The following is a 24,087-nucleotide window of genomic DNA, read 5'->3' on the forward strand; positions in this document are numbered from 1 at the left end:
TATTTAACTAGGCAAGTCCATAAAGAACAAATTCTTATTTACAATGATGGCCTACACCGGCAAACCCGGACGACGTTGGGCCAATTGTGCGCTGCTCTATGGGCCTCCCAATCACGGCCGGTTGTGATACAGTCTGGATTCGAACCAGGGTGTCTGTAGTGACGCCTCTAGCACTGAGCTGCAGTGCCTTAGACCGCTGCGCCACTCCGTAGCCCAAGTTAGCGGAGGGAACTACATCTGGGAGCAAGGAAAGGATTCGAGGGATGGACGAATGTTTGGAATTCCGTTATAATGAACATTGTTTCGAACAGAACGTGATTTATCAATTTAATTCAGAGATCTACTAAACGTGTAACTTTACATTTTGATTGTACCTTTGAGCTTTGGCTAAATTTGATCATGGCTTCTTCGCCGTCCTCTCCCAAATCGCCGACGACTCCGAAATCTCCCTCTTCCAGAAAAAAAATGACTCGTTCCTGGGAAAACTTGGAGGAACTTTAGTAAGAAGAAAGAACGGAAAAGAAGGTAAAGTTCAGATCAAAACAATACTGTAAAAAAACATGTCTAAACTTAACTTGCGAGCTTGTGTGTCAACAGAAACGGACAGGAAGAAAAGGTGTATTTTATGAAACGACAGTGTAGCCCATTTGATCTCTAGCTACAGCAATTTTTCAATCTGAGCGGCGCAAATTATTACAGAACATGCATTGTGCAATGAAGTCACACCCTAATCTATTGTCTACTCTGTCTGATTCTGTCAATTCATTACTGGTAAAGCCATAACGAAATCGCCTGCATGCTTTCCCCGCAGCACATTCATTGAGGATATCAGAATGGATGAGCCTCGAGGCATATCTAGGTTACATACATAATACCTGTCTGAAAACTAGTTATTGCACTCAAATAATGTATTCTATTTAAACTTTCTTGACCAGCAGCCTGGGGGTGCATACCGTGCAGTGCCTAGTAGAGTTACTAGAGCACTTACTACAGTATGATTGTTTACTATAGATGCAGGCTACGACTGGCATGTAGGGAACACTACTGCTGCAACTTGGATTTAGGGGTAGATGTAACATAGTAAACATAAATCCGGTATGCTCAAAATGGTATGATATGTCATGCATGGTATTACAATTCGTATGATATGTTACATGATATGTTACAAATTGCAATTTGTTGTGGCAAAAGTTCGCTGGGTTGGGGCAATACACTTACGTTTTTCCGCAACAACGTTTTTCTCCATTAGTAGCACCAGCACATGATTTGGTCGCAGAATTTTTTTTTATATACAGTACCAGTCAAAGTTTGGACACCTACTCAAGGGTTTTAATGTATTTTTTACTACTTTCTACATTGTAGAATAATAGTGAAGACATCAAAACTATGAATAACACACATGGAATCAGTTTTTTTTTAAACAAATCAAAGTGTATTTTATATTTGAGTACCTTCAAAGTAGCCACCCTTTGCCAGCTTTGCACACTCTTGATGTCAGCTTTGCACACTCTTGGCATTCTATCAACCAGCTTCACGAGGGAGTCACCTGGAATGCATTTCAATTAACCAGCTTCATGAGGAATGCTTTTCCAACTGTCTTGAGAGTTCTCATATATGCTGGGCACTTGTTGGCTATTTGTAGAGTCTAAAATATAAAATATATTTAGAGTTGTTTAACAATTTTTTGGGTTGCTACTTGATACCAAATGTGTTATTTAATTGTTTTGTTTGTTTGTTTTGTCGTCACTATTATTCAACATTGTGAAAATAGTACAAATAAAGACAAACCCTTGAATGAGTAGGTGTTCTAAGACTTTTGACCGGTAGTGTATATACAGCTCTAGAAAAAATGAAGAGACCACTGCAAAATGTTTAAATGCATGTGTCTGGTTAAAATTAATATATTTGTTTTATTCTATAAACTACTGACAACATTTGTCCCAGATTCCAAATAGAAATGTTGTCATTTTGAGCATTTATTTGCAGAAAATGACAACTGGTCAAAATAACAAAAAATATGCGGTGTTTTCAGACCTCGACCTCGATGCAAAGAAAATAAGTTCATATTTATTTTTAAACAACACATTACTAATGTTTTAACTTAAGAAGAGTTCAGAAATCAATTTTTGGTAGAATAACCCTGTTTTTCAATCACAGCTTTCATGCGTCTTGGCACGCTCACCACCAGTCTTTCACATTTGATTTTGGGTGACTTTATGCCACTACTGGCACAACAATTCAAGCAGCTTGGCTTTGTTTCATGGCTTGTGACCATCAAACAAAGTGTGAGACATTGTGGCTTGTGACCATCAAACAAAGTGTGAGACATTGTGGCTTGTGACCATCAAACAAAGTGTGAGACATTGTGGCTTGTGACCATCAAACAAAGTGTGAGACATTGTGGCTTGTGACCATCAAACAAAGTGTGAGACATTGTGGCTTGTGACCATCAAACAAAGTGTGAGACATTGTGGCTTGTGACCATCAAACAAAGTGTGAGACATTGTGGCTTGTGACCATCAAACAAAGTGTGAGACATTGTGGCTTGTGACCATCAAACAAAGTGTGAGACATTGTGGCTTGTGACCATCAAACAAAGTGTGAGACATTGTGGCTTCAAACAAAGTGACCATCAAACAAAGTGTGAGACATTGTGGCTTGTGACCATCAAACAAAGTGTGAGACATTGTGGCTTGTGACCATCAAACAAAGTGTGAGACATTGTGGCTTGTGACCATCAAACAAAGTGTGAGACATTGTGGCTTGTGACCATCAAACAAAGTGTGAGACATTGTGGCTTGTGACCATCAAACAAAGTGTGAGACATTGTGGCTTGTGACCATCAAACAAAGTGTGAGACATTGTGGCTTGTGACCATCAAACAAAGTGTGAGACATTGTGGCTTGTGACCATCAAACAAAGTGTGAGACATTGTGGCTTGTGACCATCAAACAAAGTGTGAGACATTGTGGCTTGTGACCATCAAACAAAGTGTGAGACATTGTGGCATTGTGGACATTGTGACCATCAAACAAAGTGTGAGACATTGTGGCTTGTGACCATCAAACAAAGTGTGAGACATTGTGGCTTGTGACCATCAAACAAAGTGTGAGACATTGTGGCTTGTGACCATCAAACAAAGTGTGAGACATTGTGGCTTGTGACCATCAAACAAAGTGTGAGACATTGTGGCTTGTGACCATCAAACAAAGTGTGAGACATTGTGGCTTGTGACCATCAAACAAAGTGTGAGACATTGTGGCTTGTGACCATCAAACAAAGTGTGAGACATTGTGGCTTGTGACCATCAAACAAAGTGTGACATTGTGGCATCAAACAAAGTGTGAGACATTGTGGCTTGTGACCATCAAACAAAGTGTGAGACATTGTGGCTTGTGACCATCAAACAAAGTGTGAGACATTGTGGCTTGTGACCATCAAACAAAGTGTGAGACATTGTGGCTTGTGACCATCAAACAAAGTGTGAGACATTGTGGCCATTGTGACCATCAAACAAAGTGTGAGACATTGTGGCTTGTGACCATCAAACAAAGTGTGAGACATTGTGGCTTGTGACCATCAAACAAAGTGTGAGACATTGTGGCTTGTGACCATCAAACAAAGTGTGAGACATTGTGGCTTGTGACCATCAAACAAAGTGTGAGACATTGTGGCTTGTGACCATCAAACAAAGTGTGAGACATTGTGGCTTGTGACCATCAAACAAAGTGTGAGACATTGTGGCTTGTGACCATCAAACAAAGTGTGAGACATTGTGGCTTGTGACCATCAAACAAAGTGTGAGACATTGTGGCTTGTGACCATCAAACAAAGTGTGAGACATTGTGGCTTGTGACCATCAAACAAAGTGTGAGACATTGTGGCTTGTGACCATCAAACAAAGTGTGAGACATTGTGGCTTGTGACCATCAAACAAAGTGTGAGACATTGTGGCTTGTGACCATCAAACAAAGTGTGAGACATTGTGGCTTGTGACCATCAAACAAAGTGTGAGACATTGTGGCTTGTGACCATCAAACAAAGTGTGAGACATTGTGGCTTGTGACCATCAAACAAAGTGTGAGACATTGTGGCTTGTGACCATCAAACAAAGTGTGAGACATTGTGGCTTGTGACCATCAAACAAAGTGTGAGACATTGTGGCTTGTGACCATCAAACAAAGTGTGAGACATTGTGGCTTGTGGGCCTCTTATGTATTATTATTAATAATAACCTGGCCTGTGTCCCATAATGTGCCTGCATTCCGTACAGAACCAGGATAATAATGACTAGCCATCTTTTACATTAGCATGCTCTTGTGTTCTTACATCGATTTGGATAGATTAACTGTAACAGCAAAGAAAATATACTATTCAAATAAAGTGCAACATTTATTTATTGCAGATTTCAAAGTGTCATGTTTTCTGCAAAAAAAAAAAAAAACGATGCTTGATACCACAAAGTTGGGAGAAGGACTGATTTACTCCAGTTTTGTGTTTGGCCAGCGGTGTTTGTGTAGCGTACTTGTGATGGAGATTTCAAAACAAATGACCACAGGATTGGTTGAAATAATCATGATAGGCTACTTTGTAGTTACCTTTTAATTGCCTTTCCATCTACCAAAAAACAGTTAGGCTATCATTAGCATCACTAATGGCTACACAAAGTGTTACACATATAGGCCCTATGCGCACCGCACACAGCGGGGCTTGACATTTAGGTAAACTTGCCAGTGCAAACTGAAAGCTACTGACCCAAATGGAAAAATGTCCTGGCCCGGGTCAAGATCTGGCAGAAAAGTTAATGATGCGTGTATCATTTCGTTAGCAGTTGATTTTATCTTTAATTTGCGGGCTGAGCAAGTAGCCTATACAGGGTTCATACAGACATTGCCAGGTTAAGTTAAAATTGGATTCCCTTTAGTAAAGGAACACTTTATATGGAGAACCAAGTTGAAGAAAACATTCAGTGCTGTCTTGCAAATTATAACCGCACATGGTTTTACTGCAACTAGAGCAACACCATTCAATAGAGATGGCGGGAAACAAACAAAAGTACCTCTCATAAAAACTGATCAGAAATGATATCATGGAATTGTTAAGGTTAAGGTTAGGTTAAACGTTTAGGGAAAGGGTAAGCTAACGTGCAAAGTACCTCAATAGTAGTAAGTAAACTCAGTAAAAAAAGAAAAGTCCCTTTTTCAGGACCCTGTCTTTCAAAATTTGTAAAAATCCAAATAACTTCACAGATCTTCATTGTAAAGGGTTTAAACACTGTTTCCAATGCTTGTTAAATGAACCATAAACAATGAATGAACATGCACCTGTGGAACGGTCGTTAAGACTAACAGCTTACAGACGGTAGGCATTTACGGTCACAGTTATGGAAACCTAGGACACTAAAGAGACCTTTCTACTGACTCTGAAAAACACCAAAAGAAAGATGCCCAGTGTCCCTGTGCGAACGTGCCTTAGACATGCTGCAAGGAGGCATGAGAACTGCAGATGTGGCCAGGGCAATAAATTACAATGTCTGTACTGTGAGATGCCTAAGACAGCACTACAGGGAGACAGGATGGACAGCTGATCTTGCTTGCAGTGGCAGACCACGTGTAACACCACCTGCATAGGATCGGTACATCCGAACATCACACCTGCGAGACAAATCGACTACTAACAGATCTCTCGAGCCAGACGGCTTACTTCCGCAATCTTTGAATGCCTATAGGCTTACGTTGCTCCAAGGTCGGGGATATCCGAGACTAACAGATGGGGAAATGACATTGTCTTGATTAACTGAGAACAGTGTCAGATTGGATATGTATATTTAGGAACGGTGACACCGAAAGCTGAGGTGGTGCATTGAGCTAAGGATTTTTTTTGTTATATTGATTTAAGACCAGTAAGAGTCATCCCTTTTAGAACATCTCTGTGTTGTGAGATATAGCATTTGGAGAAGGACTGTATGTGGACGGAGGAGGGCCACTAACTAGAAGATGAAACTGCAGTGTTTTTCCCATGTGTAGGTGAGGGGAAATCCATATTCCTTGAGGAAAGACAGAGAAATCAGGGAGGGAAACCACTTACAGAAAGAACCACTACTCCTCAATAACATACCATATTAGACATGATAAATCAAGCAAAACCCAATTCTACTCCTGTGTTAATGCTAGGTTATTTGGACCAAATGGCTGTGGAAGTAGTTAACTAGTGTATTAGTGATGTGGGAACACTATTGCAGTGCTATCATGCACTGTTTGGAAGCACTTCAGCGAGGATGGTGCCAATTTTGATCCTTATTTTTTAACAAGTTCGCATTTCCAACTGCGACCTGGCCAAGATAAAGCATAGCAGTGTGAACAGACAACAACACAGAGTTACACATGGAGTAAACAATAAACAAGTCAATTATACAGTAGAATTTTTTTTTAAAGAGTCTATAAACATTGTGTGCAAAAGGCATGAGGAGGTAGGCAAATAATTAAAATTTTGCAGATTAACACTGGAGTGATAAATGATCAGATGGTCATGTGCAGGTAGAGATACTGGTGGGCAAAAGAGCAGAAAAGTAAATAAATAAAAACAGTATGGGGATGAGGTAGGTAAAATGGGTTGGCTATTTACCGATAGACTATGTACAGCTGCAGCAATCGGTTAGCTGCTCAGATAGCAGATGTTTAAAGTTGGTGAGGGAGATAAGTCTCCAACTTCAGCGATTTTTGCAAATCATTCCAGTCACAGGCAGCAAAGAACTGGAAGGAAAGGCGGCAAAATGAGGTGTTGGCTTTAGGGATGATCAGTGAGATACACCTGCTGGAGCGCGTGCTACGGGTGGGTGTTGCCATCATGACCAGTGAACTGAGATAAGGCAGAGCTTTACCTAGCATGGACTTGTAGATGACCTGGAGCTAGTGGGTCTGGCGACGAATATGTAGCGAGGGCCAGCCGACTAGAGCATACAGGTCGCAGTGGTGGGTGGTATAAGGTGCTTTAGTAACAAAACGGATGGCACTGTGATAAACTGCATCCAGTTTGCTGAGTAGAGTATTGGATGCTATTTTGTAGATGACATCGCCGAAGTCGAGGATCGGTAGGATAGGCAGTTTTACTAGGGTAGGTTTTGCGGCGTGAGTGAAGGAGGCTTTGTTGCGGAATAGAAAGCCGACTCTAGATTTGATTTTAGATTGGAGATGTTTGATATGAGTCTGGAAGGAGAGTTTACAGTCTAGCCAAACACCTAGGTACTTATAGATGTCCACATATTCTAGGTCAGGACCATCCAGGGTGGTGGTGCTAGTCGGGCGTGCAGGTGCAGGCAGCGAACGGTTGAAAAGCATGATTTGGTTTTACTAGCGTTTAAGAGCAGTTGGAGGCCACGGAAGGAGTGTTGTATGGCATTGAAGCTCGTTTGGAGGTTAGATAGCACAGTGTCCAAGGAAGAAGTATACAGAATGGTGTCGTCTGCATAGATGTGGATCAGGGAATCGCCCGCAGCAAGAGCAACATCATTGATATATACAGAGAACAGAGTTGGCCCGAGAATTGAACCCTGTGGCACCCCCATAGAGACTGACAGAGGACTGGACAACATGCCCTCCAATTTGACACACTGAACTCTGTCTACAAAGTAGTTGGTGAACCAGGCAAGGCAGTCATTAGAAAAACCGAGGCTACTGAGTCTGCCGATAAGAATATGGTGATTGAAAGAGTCGAAAGCCTTGGCCAGGTTGATGAAGACGGCTGCACAGTACTGTCTTTTATCGATGGCAGTTTAGTACCTTGAGTGTGGCTGAGGTGCACCCGTGACCGGCTCAGAAACCAGATTGCACAGCGTAGAAGGTACGGTGGGTTTCGAGATGGTCAGTGATCTGTTTGTTGACTTGGCTTTCGAAGACCTTAGATAGGCAGGGCAGAATGGATATAGGTCTGTAACAGTTTGGGTCCAGGGTGTCTCCCCCTTTGAAGAGTGTGATGACTGCGGCAGCTTTCCAATCCTTGGGGATCTGACGATATGAGAGGTTGAACAGGCTGGTAATAGGGGTTGCGACAATGGCGGCGGATAGTTTCAGAAATAGAGGGTCCAGATTGTCAAGCCCAGCTGATTTGTACGGGTCCAGGTTTTGCAGCTCTTTCAGGACATTGCTATCTGGATTTGGGTAAAGGAGAAGCTGGGGAGGTTTGGGTGAGTAGCTGCGGGGTGGGGGGGGGGGCGTGCGGAGCTGTTGGCCGAGGTTGAAGTAGCCAGGAGGAAGGCATGGCCAGCCGTTGAGAAATGCTTGTTGAAGTTTTCGATTATCATGGATTTATCGGTGGTGACCGTGTTACCTAGCTTCAGTGCAGTGGGCAGGTGGGAGGAGGTGCTCTTGTTCTCCATGGACTTTACAGTGTCCCAGAACTTTTTGGCGTTAGAGCTACAGGATGCAAATTTCTGTTTGAAAAAGCTGGCCTTTGCTTTCCTGACTGACTGCTTGTATTGGTTCCTGACTTTCCTGAACAGTTGCGTATCGCGGGGACTATTTGACGCTATTGCAGTCCGCCACAGGATGTCTTTGTGCTGGTTGAGGGCAGTCAGTTCTGGAGTGAACCAAGGGCTATATCTGTTAAAGAATGACCAGGCATCCTCAACTGACGAGATGAGGTCAATATCTTTCCAGGATACCCGGGCCAGGTCGATTAGAAAGGCCTGCTCGCAGAAGTGTTTTAGGGAGCGTTTGACAGTGATAAGGGGTGGTCGTTTGACTGTGGACCCGTAGCGGATACAGGCAATGAGGCAGTGATCGCTGAGATCCTGGTTGAAGACAGCGTAGGTGTTTTTGGAGGGCCAGTTGGTCAGGATAACGTCTATGAGGGTGCCCTTGTTTACAGATTTAGGGTTGTACCTAGTGGGTTCCTTGATGATTTGTGTGAGATTGAGGGTGTGTAGCTGAGATTGTAGGACTTATCCCAGTAGTTGGGAACCCACGTGTCCCCCGCCCCCTGCAGAAACTCTTAGGTGAGGAACAATTCAAATCCTCTATTGGTTCCCCATCAAACTTAAAAGAACACTAATTCCACTCTACTACCAATCACCTTCTCCATCTGGCCTTTCTCTCTTTGACAGGAATGTCTTTATTTATGCTTAAGAGACCACTGACCAAATGCATGCTGTTGTCTTTATATGCGTGTCGCAGAGAACCTGGAGGGGGAGAAGTTGAACGTGGCTGAGGTGACCCAGTCGTAGATCGCCCAGAAGCTGGAGACTCCATCAAGATCTCCGCCAGGAGCATCAAATGGAACGTGGACTGTAAGTAAAGGCTGAGAAGTACACTGAACAGAAATATATATATATATTTTTTATTTATTTAACTAGGCAAGTCAGTTAAGAACAAATTCTCATTTACAATGATAGCCTACCAGGGAACAGTGGGATAACGGCCTTGCTCAGGGGTAGAATGACACATTCTTACCTTGTCAGCTTGGGGATTCGATCCAGCAACCTTTCGGTTACTGGCCCAATGCTCTAGGCTACCTGCCGCCCCGCATGTAAAGTGTTGATCCCAGAGTGTTCATAAAGCACAAAGGTTATTTCTCTCAAATTTTGGGCACAAATTTGCTTACATCCCTGTTAGTGAACATTTCTCCTTTGGCAAAATAATCCATCGACCTGACAGGTTTGGCATATCAAGAAGCTGATTAAACAGCATTATTACACCGGTGCACCTTGTGCTGGTGGGAAAAAATGGGCACTTAAAATTTTGCCACATTTTGTCACAGCACAATGCCACATGTCTCAAATTTTGAGGGAGCGTGCAATTGTCATGCCAACTGCAGAAATGTCCACCAGAGTTGTTGACAGATAATTAAATGTTCATAACTCCAACAACATTTGTTTTAGAATTTGGTAGTATGTCCAACCTGCCTCACAACCGCTGACTATGTGTATCCACGCCAGCCCAGGACCTTCAGTTTGCTGTTCAACGTTGTGAACAGAGTGCCCCATTTTGGGGATATGGGCAGGCATAAGCTACGGACATCAAACACAATTGCATTTTATCAGAGATACCGTGACGAGATCCTGAGGTCCATTGTCGTGCCACTCACCCGCTATCACCTCATGTTTCAGCAAGATAATGCGCAGCCCAATGTCGCTATTTACAGATTGGCTGTGTACAGGTACAGTGATCAGTAAGCTGCTCTGACAGCTGATGCTTAAAGTTAGTGAGGGAGATATAAGTCTCCCGCTTCAGTGATTTTTGCAATTCGTTCCAGTCATTGGCAGCAGAGAACTGTAAGGAAACGCGGCCAATGGAGTAATTGGCTTTGGGGATGACCAGTGAGATATACCTGCTGGAGCACGTGCTACGGGTGGGTGTTGCTATGGTGACCAGTGAGCTGAGATCAGGCGGGGCTTTACCTAGCAAAGACTTATAGATGACCTGGAACCAGTGGGTTTTGTGACTGACTGGTTTTCTGATCTACGCCTTTACATTTTTAAAGGTGCACTATATATAAAAAATGATGTGGACAACCCTCAACCCTGTTGAGTTCGGTGTGCAAGAGTTTGACTGGCCTACACAGAGCCCTGACCTCAAACCCATCGAACACCCTTGGGATGAATTGGAACGCCGACTGTGAGCCAGGCCTAATCGCCCAACATCAGTAGCCGACCTCACTAATGCGCTTGTGGCTGAATGGAAGCAAGTCAAAGCACTAATGTTCCAATATCTAGTGGAATGCCTTCCCAGAAGAGTGGAGGCTGTTATACAGTGCATTCGGAAAGTTTTCAGACCCATTTACTTTTGTATTTTTGTATTTTTTACTTTACAGCCTTATTCTAAAATGGATAAAATCTCAAATGTTCCTCATTAATCTACACATAATACCCTATAATGACAAAGCGAAAACAGTTTTTAATTATTTTTTTTGCAAATGTCTAAGAAATAAAAAACATACATTTTTCAGACCCTTTGCTATGAGACTAGAAATTGAGTTCAGGTGCATCCTGTTTCTATTGATCGTGGTTGTTCCACTGGATGTCATAAGGTGAATGCACCAATTTGTAAGTCGCTCTGGATAAGAGCGTCTGCTAAATGACTTAAATGTAAATGTAATCATCCTTGAGATGTTTGTACAACATGATTGAAGTCCACCTGTGGTAAATTCAATTGATTGGACATGATTTGGAAAGGTACACACCTGTCTATATAAGGTCCCACAGTTGACAGTGCACGGTCAGAGCAAAAACCAATCCACAAGGTTAGAGGAATTATCTGTAGATCTCTGAGACAGGATTGTGTCGAGATATACACTACCGTTAAAAAGTTTAGGGTCACTAAAAGAAATGTCCTTGTTTTTGAAAGAAAAGCAAAAGAAATTGTCCATTTTAAAATAACATCACAATTCATCAGAAATACAGTGTGGACATTGTTAATGTTGTAAATGACTATTGTAGCTGGAAACCGCTGATTTTTAATGGAATATCTACATAGGCATACAGAGGCCCATTATCAGCAACCATCACTCCTGTGTTCCAATGGCATGTTGTGTTAGCTAACCAAAGTTTCTAATTTAAAAAAAAATGTATCCGTTATTTTACCAGGTAAGTTGACTGAGAACACGTTCTCATTTGCAGCAACAACCTGGGGAATAGTTACAGGGGATGAATGAGCCAATTGTAAACTGGGGATTATTAGGTGACCATGATGGTTTGAGGGCCAGATTGGGAATTTAGCCAGGACACCGGGGTGTCCACGTGCCATGGGATCTTTAATGACCTCAGAGAGTCAGGACACCCGTTTAACATCCCAACCGAAAGACGGCACCCTTACACAGAGCAGTGTTCCCTGGGGCATTGGGATATTTTTTTAGACAAGAGGAAAGAGTGCCTCTTACGGGCCCTCCAACACCACTTCCAGCAGCATCTGGTCTCTCATCCATGTACTGACCAGGACCAACCCTGCTTAGCTTCAGAAGCAAGCCAGCAGTCTAATTAGAAAACCTTTTTGCAATTATGTTAGCACAGCTGAAAACTATTGTGCTGATTTTAAGAAGCAATAAAACTGGCCGCCTTTAGATTAGTTGAGTATCTGGAGCATCAGCATTTGTGGGTTTGATTGCAGGCTCAAAATGGCCAGAAACAAATAACTTTCTTCTGAAACCCGTCAGTCTATATTATTGTTCCGAGAAATGAAGGCTATTCCATGTGAGATATTGCCAAGAAACTGAAGATCTCATACAACGCTGTGCACTACTCCCTTCACAGAACAGCGCAAACTGTCTCTAACCAGAATAGAAAGAGGAGTGGGAGGCTCCGGTGCACAACTGAATAAGAGGACAAGTACATTAGTGTCTAGTTTGAGAAACAGACGCCTCACAAGTCCTGAACTGGCAGCTTCATTAAATAATACCCGCAAAACATCAGTCTCAACGTCAACAGTGTAGAGGCGACTCCGGATACTGGCCTTCTAGGCAGAGTTCATCTGTCTAGTGTTCTTTTGCCCTTCTCAATCTTTTATTTTTATTGGCCAGTCTGAGATATCGCTTTTTCTTTGCAACTCTGCCTAGAAGAGCAGCTTCCTGGAGTCGCTGTATGTTGCGTTTTGTTTTTGTTCAGTGTATGCATATTCATTAGAGCACACCATAGCAAAACGTTTTGCAAGGGGAAATTAAAATCATTATTCTTATTGGACAAGTTCAGCTAGTCCCTCCATGTTTCAGTCCGTTTTCCTCTGTTTGGTTCTAATGAATGCAGCCCTGGAGAGACAGACTAAGTGGTCAAACAGATGGACTACGTGGGTACGTGGGTGATGTTCAGCTAGTTAAGAGTCCATACTTTGCTTACTGACAATTGAGTTTTCTCTGCTTCCCTTTGCTTTTTCTCTAATGATGAGAAATGTCTGTCTGTATATTTTAGTGAAGCACTTTAGCTTTGCTTTGACGTCTCTATTTTATGAAAGGATTTTAATAGGGCTGTGAAAATAACAGTATCTTCATTTTTTTCCATGGCAAAAATTAAAACACGAAGCAGACCAAACTCTTTGGTCCATTAAAAACCTGCTGTATGTACAATATTGTGTGCATATTTTGGAAAATAAATAAATGTGACTCTGGATGACAACATACATTTATTTATTTCCAACATTATGGGTGTTTTCTTAAAGAAGTTACATCCGCTTCGTGTTTTGTTTCTTTGCCACGATACTAAGGAGTATCGCAATACTGTTATCATAACAGCCCTAGAATACATGGGTGATTTTTCAAGTTTTAATGTCACATAGACAACTACAGTGAAATGCCTTTCCCTAACCCCAACAATGCAGTAATCAAGAACTATGTAATACTAAAATTAACAAGGTAGTACAAAAACACACAAGATATACAAATAAGAAGAACACGATAGAGTAAATCAGCATACTATATACAGGGTCAGTTCCAGTACCATATTTACAATGTGCAGGGATACTGGATCGATGTTCAGCTAGCAAAGAGTTCATACTTGTGTCACTGGTCATTGAGTTCTCTGCTTCCGATTGAGTTTTCCCTCTTAATGAAGAGGAATGTCTGTCTGTACATTTCAATGAAGCGCTTAGTTTTGCCTTGATGTCTCTATTTTCTGAAAGCTTTTTAACCAGAAGATGGTAATAGCACTTAGGAATTGTTTAAACAACATGCTTGTATGAGAAAATGAGAGGAGTGAAGTAATCGAGGAAATGTACAGTGCCTTCAGAAAGTATTCATACCCCTTGACTTATTCCACATGTTGTTGTCTAACAGCCTAAATTCAAAATGTATTAAATATATTTATCTCAGCCATCTACACACAATACCCCATAACGACAGTGAAAACATATTTTTAGAAATGTTTGCAACTTTATTGAAAGTGAAATTAAATGTACATAAGTCTTTACACCCCTAAGCACCTTTGGCGGCGATTATAGGCAGTTAGGAAAGCAAAGGCTTTTTCAAACAGAAATGTTCATCCTGTAGCACAAACTCCAAAAAGTTTTTGGGACACTGTAAATTCCATAGAGAATAAGAGCACCTCCTCCCAGCTGCCCACTGCACTGAGGCTAGGAAACACTGTCACCACTGACAAATCTACTATAGTCAAGAATTTCAATACGCATTTTTCTACGGCTGGCCATGGTTTCCACCTGGCTACCCCTACCCCGGTCAACAGCCCTGCACCCCCCTCAGCAACTTTCCCAAGCATCCCCCACAAAGATTGGAAAGCTGCTGTGATCTCCCTCTCTTCAAGGGGGGAGACACTCTAGACCCAAACTGTTACAGACCTATATCTATCATACCCTACCTTAGCAAGGTCTTTGAAAGCCAAGTTAGCAAACAGATCACCAACCATTTTGAATCCCACCGTACCTTCTCCGATATGCAATCTGGTTTCCGAGCCACGCTCAAGGTCCTAAACAATATCATAACCACCATCAATAAAAGACAGTACTGTGCAGCCGTATTCATCAATCTTGCCAAGGCTTTCGACTCTGTCAATCACCGCTTTCTTATCGGCAGACTCAACAGCCTTTGTTTCTCAAATGACTGCCTCGCCTGGTTCACCAACTACTACTCAGGTAGAGTTCAGTGTGTCAAATCAGAGGGCCTGTTGGCCAGACCTCTGGAAGTCTCTATGGGGGTAACACAGGGTTCAATTCTCGGGCTGAATCTTTTCTCTGTTTACATCAATGATGTTGCTCTTTCTGCTGGTAATTCTCTGATCCACCTCTACGCAGACGACACCATTCTGTATACTTCTGGCCCTTCTTTGGATACTGTGTTAACAAACCCCCAGATGAGCTTCAATGCCATACAACTCTCCTTCCGTGGCCTCCAAACGAAATGTATGCTCTTCAACTGATCGCTGCCCGCACCTGCCTGCCTGTCTAGTATCACTACTCTGGATGGTTCTGACTTAGAATATGTGGATAACAACAAATATCTAGGTGTCTGGTTAGACTGTAAACTCTCCTTCCAGACTCACATTAAGCATCTCCAATCCAAAATTAAATCTCAAATCAGCTTCCTATTTCGCAACAAAGCATCCTTCGCTCATGCTGCCAAACATACCCTCGTAAAACTGACTATCCTACAGATCCTTGACTTCGGTGATGTCATTTACAAAATAGACTTCAACACTCTACTCAGCAAATTGGATGCAGTCTATCACAATGCCATCCGTTTTGTCACCAAAGCCTCCTTCACATACTACCCACCACTGCGACCTGTATGCTCTCATTGGCTGGCCCTTGCTTCATATTCGTTGCCTAACCCACTTGCTCCAGGTAATCTATAAGCCTTTGCTAGGTAAAGCCCCGCCCTATCTCAGCTCACTTGTCACCATAGCAGCACCCACCTGTAGCACGTGCTCCAGCAGGTATATTTCACTGGTCACCCCCAAAGCCAACTCCTCCTTTGGCCGCCCATCTGTAAATTACCCACCCAACTACCTCATCCACATATTGTTATTATTATTTTTTGCTCCTTTGCACCCCAGTATCTCTACTTGCAGATTAATCTTCTGCACATCTATCACTCCAGTTTTAATTGCTAAATTGTATTTATTTCGCCTCTATAGCCTATTTATTACCTTACCTCCCAACTCTTCATTTGCACACACTGTATATAGACTATTTCTATTGTGTTATTGACTCTACGTTTGTTTATTCCATGTGTAACTCTGTTGTTTGTGTCGCACTTGTGTTGTTTTATCTTGTCCAGGTTGCAGTTGTAAATGAGAATGTGTTCTCAACTGGCCTACCTGGTTAAATTAAGGTGAAATAAAAAGTCGTCTTGGGTATGTCTATCAGTTTTGTAGTCTGGAATAGGGATTTTCTTCCTGTCAGATTTGATCGTGCTCTGTTAAGTAAGATTGGGAGTAGTTGTGAACAGCAATCTTCAAGTTTTTGCACAGATTTACAATGGTATTCAAATTTGTGCTTTGGCTGGGCTGCTCAAGGACTTTCAGGTTCTTGTTCTGAAGCCATTCCAGTGCTGCTTTGGCTGTATGCTTGGGGTCATTGTCCTTTTGGACCACCATGCTTCAGGGCAGGGATCGTTTTAGATGGGTGATAAGCTGTGCCTGGTTTTCTCTAAACATAGTGTTTTGCATTCAGGCCAAATAGTTATATTTTTGTCTCATCAGACCACATAATCATTTGCCTAATGCTTCAAGTCTTTCATGTGCCTTTTTTTAAAAGTGCTGTAGAGACTGTTGTCCTTCGGGCATGTTCTCCCATCTCAGCCAATGTACTCTGTAGTTCTGTCAGTGTGGTCATTGGGTTCTTGGGTCACCTCCTTCACCATCAATCAATCAATGAAATATATTTATGAAGCCCTTTTTACATCAGTCGATGTCACAAAGTGCTATACAGAAACCCAGCCTAAAACCCCAAACAGCAAGCAATGCAGATGTAGAACCATGGTGGCTAAGAAAAACTCCCTCGAAAGGCAGGAACCTAGGAAGAAACCTAGAGAGGAACCAGACTCTCAGGGGTGGCCAAGATGTTCAAAAGTTCATAGATGATCAGCTGGGTCAAATAATAATAATCACAGTGGTTGTAGAGGGTGCAACAGGTCAGCACCTCAGGAATAAATGTCAGTTGGCTTTTTATAGCCAAACTTTCAGTACTCAGTACAGCAGTTGCGGTAGAGAGAGAGTCGAAAACAGCAGGTCCGGGACCTTTATTTAAGGTAGCACCTCCGGTGAACAGGTCAGGGTTCCATAGCCGCAGGCAGAACAGTTGAAGCTGGAGCAGCAGCATGACCAGGTTGACTGAGGACAGCAAGGAGTCATCAGGCAAGGTAGTCCTGAGGCATGGTCCCAGGGCTCAGGTCCTCAGAGAGGGAGAGAGAGAGAGAATTAGAGGGAGCATACTTAATTTCACACCGGACTGACCCTAGCCCCCCCGACACAAACTATTGCAGCATAAATACTGGTGGCTGAGACAGGAGGGGTCGGGAGACATTGTGGTCCTGTCCGACGATACCCCCGGATAGGGTCAACTATGCAGGATATCCACCCACTTTCCCGAAGCACAGCCCCACACCACTAGAGGGATATCTTCAAACCACCAACTTACTACCCTGAGACAACGCTGGGTATAGCCCACGGAACCCTCCCCCACATACACTACATTACCAAAGGTATGTGGACACCTGCTCGTCAAACATTTAATTCCAAAATCATGGACATTAATACGTAGTTGGTCCCCCCCCTTTGCTGCTATAACAGCTTCCACTATTCTGTGAAGGCTTTGCACTAGATGTTGGAACATTGCTGTGGGACTAGTAACCGGAAGGTTGCGAGTTCAAACCCCCGAGCTGACAAGGTACAAATCTGTCGTTCTGCCCCTGAACAGGCAGTTAACCCACTGTTCCCAGGCCGTCATTGAAAATAAGAATATGTTCTTAACTGACTTGCCTGGTTAAATAAAGGTAAAATTAAAAATTTAAAAAAACATTCAGCCACAACAGCATTAGTGAGGTCGGGCAGTGATGTTGGGCGATTAGGCTTGGCTCTCAGTCGCCGTTCCAATTCATCCCAAAGGTGTTCGAGGGGGGTTGAAGTCAGGGCTCTGTGCAGGCCAGGTAAGTTCTTCCACACTGATCTTGACAAACCATTTCTGTATGGACCTCACTTTGTGCACTGGGGGAATTGTCATGCTGAAACAGGAAGCTCTCCAAGCTGTTGCCACAACGTTAGAAGCACAGAATCATCTAGAATGTAATTGTATGCTGTAGCATTAAGATTTCTCTTCACTGGATTTAAGTGGCCTAGCCCAAATCATCCCCGACCATTATTCCTCCTCCACCAAACTTTACAGTTGGCACTATGCATTCGGGCAGGTAGCGTTCTCCTGGCATCCGCCAAACCCAGATATGTCCGTTGGACTGCCAGATGGTGAAGCGTGATTTATCACTCCAGAGAACACGTTTCCACTGCTCAAGAGTCCAAAGCGGCGAGCTTTACACCACTCCAGCCGACGCTTGGCATTGTGCATGGTAATCTTAGGCTTGTGTGCAGCTGCTCGGCCATGGAAAACCATTTCATGAAGCTCCCGACGAACAGTTCTTGTGCTGACGTTGCTTCCAGAGGCAGTTTGGAACTTGGTAGTGAGTGTTGCAACCGAGGACAGACGTTTTTTACGTTTTTAATTTGTTTATTTTATTTCACCTTTATTTAACCAGGTAGGCCAGTTGAGAACAAATTCTCATTTACAACTGCTACCTGGCCAAGATAAAGCCAAGCAGTGTGACAAAAAAAAACTAACATCAAGGCGGTGGCCCGTTCCTGTAGGTTCATGCTCTACAACATCCGCAGAGTACGACCCTGCCTCACACAGGAAGCGGCGCAGGTCCTAATCCAGGCACTTGTCATCTCCCGTCTGGATTACTGCAACTCGCTGTTGGCTGGGCTCCCTGCCTGTGCCATTAAACCCCTACAACTCATCCAGAACGCCGCAGCCCGTCTAGTGTTCAACCTTCCCAAGTTCTCTCACGTCACCCCGCTCCTCCGCTCTCTCCACTGGCTTCCAGTTGAAGCTCGCATCCGCTACAAGACCATGGTGCTTGCCTACGGAGCTGTGAGGGGAACGGCACCTCAGTACCTCCAGGCTCTGATCAGGCCCTACACCCAAATAAGGGCACTGCGTTCATCCACCTCTGGCCTGCTCGCCTCCCTACCACTGAGGAAGTACAGTTCCCGCTCAGCTCAGTCAAAACTGTTCGCTGCTCTGGCTCCCCAATGGTGGAACAAACTCCCTCACGACGCCAGGACAGCGGAGTCAATCACCACCTTCCGGAGACACCTGAAACCCCACCTCTTTAAGGAATACCTAGGATAGGATAAAGTAATCCTTCTCACCCCCCCCCCTTAAAATATTTAGATGCACTATTGTAAAGTGGTTGTTCCACTGGATGTCATAAGGTGAATGCACCAATTTGTAAGTCGCTCTGGATAAGAGCGTCTGCTAAATGACTTAAATGTAATGTAAATGTAAAAACAACAACACAGAGTTACACATGGGATAAACCAACGTACAGTCAATAACACAATAGAAAAATATATGTACAGTGTGTGCAAATGTAGTAAGGTTAGGGAGGTAGGTAAGACAATAAATAGGCCATAGTGGCAAAATAATTATAATTATAATTAATTATACAATTAATTATAATTATTTAGCATTAACACTGGAGTGATACATGTGCAGATGATGATGTGCAAGTAGAGATAATGGGGTGCAAAATAGCAACAAAAATAAATAACAATATGGGGATGAGGTAGTTGGGTGTGCTATTTACAGATGGGCTGTGTACAGGTACAGTGATCTGTAAGCTGCTCTGCTCTGATGCTTAAAGTTAGCGAGGGGAGATATAAGTCTCCAGCTTCAGGGATTTTTGCAATTCGTTCCAGTCATTGGCAGTGCCAGCCAACGAAAGCATACCGGTCGCAGTGTTGGGTAGTATATGGGGCTTTGGTGACAAAACGGATGGCACTATGATAGACTACATCCAATTTGTTGAGTAGAGTGTTGGAGACTATTTTGTAAATGGCATCACCAAAGTCCAGGATCGGTAGGATAGTCAGTTTTATGAGGGTATGTTTTGTTGCGAAATAGGATGCCGATTCCAAATTTAATTTTTGATTGGAGATGCTTAATGTGAGTCTGGAAGGAGAGTTTACAGTCTAGGTATTTGTAGTTATCCACATATTCTAAGTCAGAACCGTCCAGAGTAGTGATGCTCGGCAGGCGGGCAGGTGCGGGCAGGACCTTTTATTAGCATAACTTCTTAAGACTCCCCCTCTATACTGCCCCTGTTGGAGAAAGTGCGTACCCATAGTAAACTGAAAATATTTTTTTCCAAAATTGCTAATATATGCATATAAAAATGATTATTGAATAGAAAACACTCTAAAGTTTCTAAAACCGTTTAAATTATGTCTCTATGTAAAGCAGAACTGCTAGGGCAGCCTTTCTCCCAAACTCTCTCTTGTGAAGAGAAAAGTTGGGTCAACTTTGACGTCATGGCCCCCACCCTTCCCAGGGAGCTACAGATCCAGGAACAGTCTCTATCTCTTCAGCGCGATGTCAGCTTTCAAGTGGCGCGTTCATTGTGAGAATCCCACGGGCCCTGCACGTTTGGCGGGTGAAATTGCTCGTGTCCTTCTGAAAATCATGCACTCTTTTGCGCGCGGCCGATTTGGAGAACGTCTTTTTCCATGATGCAGCATTTCAAGCCGGATTGTCTGTTAGCGTTGCTCTTTGTTCTACATGCTAAAAACATCATAAAGCTCGATTTTGCACATCGTTTGACCAGTTTAATCGACATATAATATGTAAATTGGAAGTTTTGATGTGCAAGAGTGCTGGACCAGAAGTCATTTTTTACGCATTTCAACTGAAGCTGTTAGCATATGCTAATACAGGGACACACAACGTGAAACCAAACGATGTATTGGGTAAGTATGACTCCTTCTACGTCTTCAGATGGAAGAACATCAAAGGTAAGGGAATATTTATGTGGTTATTTGGGGTTTCTGTGGACTCCAAACGTAGAGGAGACATAGTGCTAATATCTGAGCGCTGATTTATAGTATAGCCCAGTGAACGATGTCTGTAACGTTAAAAATAAATGTAATACAGCGGTTGCATTAAGAAGAAGTGTATCTTTGTAAATATGTGTAGAATATGTATATTTAGTCATGTTTATTGCTTGTTATCTGACGTTATCTGTCGGAGCTATCATAATTTCTCCGGACATTTGAGAAGCATTTTTTGAAATGTCGTCATTGTAAACCGAGATTTATGGATATAAATGGCATATTATTGGAAAAAAATTAAATGTACTGTGTAACATGTAATATTACTGTCATCTGATGAAGATTTTCAAAAGGTTAGTGAATTATTTATTTTTTAATCCTACTTTTAATTTTTTTTTTTTCTGGGACAAAATGGCCGCCGCTTGCCTTTTGTTTCGGTGGTTATCTAATATAAATATGTGCTATGTTTTCGCCGTAAAACATTTTAGAAATCTGACTTGCTGGGTAGATTAACAAGATGTTTGTCTTTCATTTGAGCTATTGGACTTGTTAATGTGTGGAGGTTAAATATTTTTAGGAATATTTTTGCGCATTGTGCGTTAAGGTAATGAGCTTGAGCTGTAGTCACGATCCCGGATCCGGGATGGGGAGTCGTAAGAGGGCATTTAAGAGCAGTTGGAGGCCATGGAAGGTGTGTTGTATGGCATTGAAGCTCGTTTGGAGGTTTGTTAACACAGTGTCCGAGGAAGAGCCAGATGTATACAGAATGGTGTCGTCTGCGTAGAGGTGAATCAGGCAAGAGTGATATCATTGATGTATACATAGAAAAGAGTAGGCCAGAGAATTGAACCCTGTGGCACCCCCATAGAGACTTTTTGTTAGCACAGTGTCCAAAGGAGGGCCGGATGTATACAGAATGGTGTTGTCTGCGTAAAGGTGTATCAGAGAATCACTAGCAGCAAGAGCGATATCATTGATGTATACATAGAAAAGAGTAGGCCAGAGAATTGAACCCTGTGGCACCCCCATAGAGACTTCCAGAGGTCCGGACAACAGGCCCCCCGATTTGACACACTGAACTCTATCTGAGTAGTAATTGGTGAACCAGGCGAGGCAGTCATTTGAGAAACCAAGGCTGTTGAGTCTGCCGATAAGAATGCAGTGATTGACACAGTTGAAGGCCTTGGCCAAGTCGATGAATACGGCTGCACAGTATTGTCTTTTATTGATGGCGGTTATGATATCGTTTAGGACCTTGAGCATGGCTGAGGTGCATGACCAGCTCTGAAACCAGATTGCATAGTGGAGAAGGTACGGTGGGATTTGAAATGGTCGGTGATCTGTTTGCTAACTTGGCTTTCAAAGACTTTAGAAAGGCAGGACAGGATGGATATAGGTCTGTAACAGTTTTAGTCTCGAGTGTCTCCCCCTTTTAAAGAGGGGGATGACCGCGGCAGCTTTCCAATCTTTAGGGATCTCAGACAATACGAAAGAGAGGTTGAAAAGGCTAGTAATAGGGGTTGCAACAATTTCAGCTGATAATTTTAGAGAGGGTCCAGATTGTCTTGCCCGGCTGATTTGACGGGATCCAGATTTTGCAGCTCTTTCAGAACATCAGCTATCTGGATTTGGGTGAAAGAGAAGCAGGGGGAACTTGGGCAAGTTGCTGCGGTGGGTGCAGAGCTTTTGGCCGGGTAGGGGTAGCCAGGTGGAAAGCATGGACAGCCGTAGAAAAATGCTTATTGAAATTCTCGATTATATTCGATTTGTCAGTGGTGACAGTGTTTCCTAGCCTCACTGCAGTGGGCAGCTGGGAGGAGGTGCTCTTATTCTCCATGGACTTTAGAGTGTCTCAAAAACTTTTGGGAGTTTGTGGTACAGGATGCTAATTTCTGTTTGAAAAAGCTAGCCTTAGCTTTCCTAACTGACTGTGTATATTGGTTCCTGACTTCCTTGAAAAGTTGCATATCGCGGGGGCTATTTGATGCTTATGTCCGGCACAGGATGTTTTTGTGCTGGTCAAGGGTAGTCAAGTCTGGAGTGAACTAAGGGCTATATCTGTTCTTAGTTCTACATTTTTTGAAAGGGGCATGCTTATTTAAGATGGTGAGGAAAGCACTTTTAAAGAACAACCAGGCATCCTCTACTGACAGGAGGAGGTCAATATCCTTCCTGGATACCCGGGCCAGTGCTACGCGCTTCAGCACTCGGCAGTCCGAGATATTGTGTGTCAGGAAAGGGGATAGATACTGAATGCATTCAACTGAAATGTGTCCTGCGCATTTAACCACACCCCCTCTGAATCAGAGAGGTGAGGGGCTGCCTTGAACAACGTCATCGGGGAGCAGTTGTTGTTGGGGGTTAACTGCCTTGCTCAAGGACAGAATGGCAGATTATTACACCTTGCTGGATCTGGGATTCGAACCAACAACCTTTCGGTTACTGGTCCAATGCTCTTAACCGCTAGTCTAGCTGTAGATGGGTGAGGAGAAATGTATTTTTTCATCCTTTTAGAGTTGTGGAATAAGTCAAGCGGTATGAATATTTTCTGAAGGTACTGTACACATTCTTCAAGGTAAGAGTTTTGTTTTGAAAGAAGCATGAATGTGTGAAATAACTACATCAAAAAGAGAAACACTTGTATGACATGATGGAGTCTTTGATCAAATTTACCGCAGACTTTTGTCACCCAAGTGCTAACCCAATCAATGCAATTGTTCCCTGCTTTCAACCTATTCTTTTAATCTGGGGAAAAACACTTAAGGGGGATGTAACACACTCCTCTGTTCTGATCCACTTAGCCTGAAAGGATCAAACAGATATCAGAGGGCTTTTAGATACCTCTCCTTTAATCTAGCATTTTAGTAGGGTGAAATCAAAGCCTTGTTTACTTTATTGATTGTTCTTTCAACCATTCAAAGCTAAAGCAAATCCCCTTTTCTGTCTCTCTTGTCCAGCTGTACATGCTAAGAGTATAGTGGCCATTCTTCACCTGTTGATGGCGCTGTGTACACCTTAGTAGTACCTTAGTACGCCACATGATATCATTGCCTCTCCCAAAAACACAATGCCATCTTATTTCCAATATTTAAGTACTTATACATTTTTCTCTCTCAAATGCAATCCCTCCTGCAGCCTTTATGAAAGGCTATTTTCTGAAATAACTGCATTCTATTATAGGTGTTCAAGCACAATTGTTTCGCCAGCATCTATGAACACAGTAGACCATTGTATGGACAGGGATGTGTGGTTCCTTGCCAGTGTAGCACAGCCCCAGCTGAGGTTGGAGCGGTCCAGCAGGCACAGAGCAGCTGGGGAGATAAGTGGGCACGCAGTGCGCTCATATTATAGTCATGGTCACAGGGTTGTTATCATACGACCTGGACTGTTGCCCAGCCCTGCCACTGTCATTAGAGATTACACCATGAAGAGAAGGAGCGCTGTGTGTGTGTGTGTGTGTGTGTGTGTGTGTGTGTGTGTGTGTGTGTGTGTGTGTGTGTGTGTGTGTGTGTGTGTGTGTGTGTGTGTGTGTGTGTGTGTGTGTCCAAGTGTCCAAG

At 43.0% G+C, this 24,087-nt stretch overlaps 1 long non-coding RNA gene across 1 annotated transcript; it reads left to right on the forward strand.

Moving 5' to 3' along the window:
- The first annotated feature begins 228 nt into the window (after positions 1-228).
- On the forward strand, positions 229-23,538 carry LOC123999171. The gene is made up of 3 exons (XR_006832405.1): positions 229-525; positions 9,171-9,283; positions 23,488-23,538. It is a non-coding gene; the product is annotated as an uncharacterized LOC123999171 (long non-coding RNA).
- Positions 23,539-24,087: the final 549 nt, after the last annotated feature.

Source organism: Oncorhynchus gorbuscha, linkage group LG01 (genome assembly GCF_021184085.1).
Source record: "Oncorhynchus gorbuscha isolate QuinsamMale2020 ecotype Even-year linkage group LG01, OgorEven_v1.0, whole genome shotgun sequence".
NCBI lineage: Eukaryota > Metazoa > Chordata > Actinopteri > Salmoniformes > Salmonidae > Oncorhynchus > Oncorhynchus gorbuscha.